Genomic DNA, 1,841 nt, shown 5'->3' with positions numbered 1-1,841 from the left:
ATATATATATATATATATATATATATATATATATATATATATATATATATATATATATATATATATATATATATATATATATATATGTATGTTATATTTATGCTGATAAATAAATAAAGGGAGACTAGTATAGATCTATTTCAAGCTATTTAGCTCTCATCAGCTAGCCATACCCAAGTTTGGGATTCGAACCTGTGCTCTATTGCCTCCCAGGCAGGGAGTTAACCATTTGAGCTACAGATATATACATATATATATATATATATATATATATATATATATATATATATATATATATATATATATATATATATATATATATATATATATATATATATATATATATATATATATATATATATATATATATATATATATATATATATATATATAGTTGTTCGGGTTTTCTCCCGCGTAGAATTGGATATGTCTTTGCGACGTTTCGACGAAGTCACATTCGTCATCTTCAGGCTGCTGCTGACTACTTCAGGTTTGGTGTTTCCAGGAGTAGTATATAGTATATATCACTACTCCTGGAAACACCAAACCTGAAGTAGTCAGCAGCAGCCTGAAGATGACGAATGTGACTTCGTCGAAACGTCGCAAAGACATATCCAATTCTACGCGGGAGAAAACCCGAACAACTAGAGACCTACATACTAACACCCGCGAAAACCTCAGAAAACATATATATATATATATATATATATATATATATATATATATATATATATATATATATATATATATATATATATATATATATATATATATATATATATATATATATATATATATATATATATATATATATATATATATATATATATATATATATATATATGCCCAAATATGGGAGGAAGATCACTACTTACGTTCTCTGTCCTTCGGCTCATCACAAGAGATCATCCAGACAGAAACCCAATATTTTTTACTGTTGCCTTTTTGTTACATTTGTTATATTTGTGCTGATAAATAAATAAAGGGAGACTAGTATAGATCTATTTCAAGCTATTTAGCTCTTCTCAGCTAGCCATACCCTTGCTGGGAATCGAACCTGTGCTGTATTATTTATCAGCACAAATATAACATATATATGTGTCTCTGTGTGTGTGTGTGTGTGTGTGAGTGTGTGTTCCAGCATAACTCTGGAACGCCTGGAGCAATTTCATCCAAACTTAGTGCACAGATGACTTACTCCCTGGAAACTAATACTGTGGGGTAAGACACCCCCATTTGGAACGAACTACCCCCAGAAATCCAGACCTCGCCCACTCTCATGGCCTTCAGAAAAGCTGTCAAGACCTGGCTATTGTGGTGACCAAAACTGCATGCAGGATTCCAAGGCCGGCCTTACTAAGGCTTTGCCAAGCCCTACTCATACTTCATACAATCTCGATTCTATCCTTCTGTTAATGCAGCCCAGGATTGCATTGGCTTTTATGGAGCTACCGCTGTGCCACATATACAATGAATGAAGGAAAGAGGAATTGAAAGATCGATCCGAGCCCTTAAAATTCATCCGGAGTTGGGGTGTGTATTTTTTTGTTGTTGTTTCTTGTTTTACTTCAGCGGGATGTAAATTTTGCCCAAGATGTAATGAGGTTTTGCTTGATTTTCATAACTAATAAAGCCTGTGGCGGTTATGTTGAATTAATTTGGAAGCCGCAGGATGATGAAAAGGACAGGCGAGCAGAAGGTTCTGCAGATGGGCCATTCTTGGAGAAAGAATGGAAAATTATAGTTCTTTAGCTGTAGGGAGCAACGGAGTATTCTAATAATCGCTAAGTGACAATGTTTCTGCAGGGCGTTTGCAACGCTCTAATACATTGAATGATGTA

This window comes from Thamnophis sirtalis, unplaced genomic scaffold, assembly GCF_051295495.1.
Source record: "Thamnophis sirtalis isolate CommonGarterSnake01/CBP01778 unplaced genomic scaffold, rThaSir2_p1.2 scaffold_12, whole genome shotgun sequence".
NCBI classification, from domain to species: Eukaryota; Metazoa; Chordata; class Lepidosauria; order Squamata; family Natricidae; genus Thamnophis; species Thamnophis sirtalis.
This window is presented reverse-complemented; position numbering follows the sequence as displayed.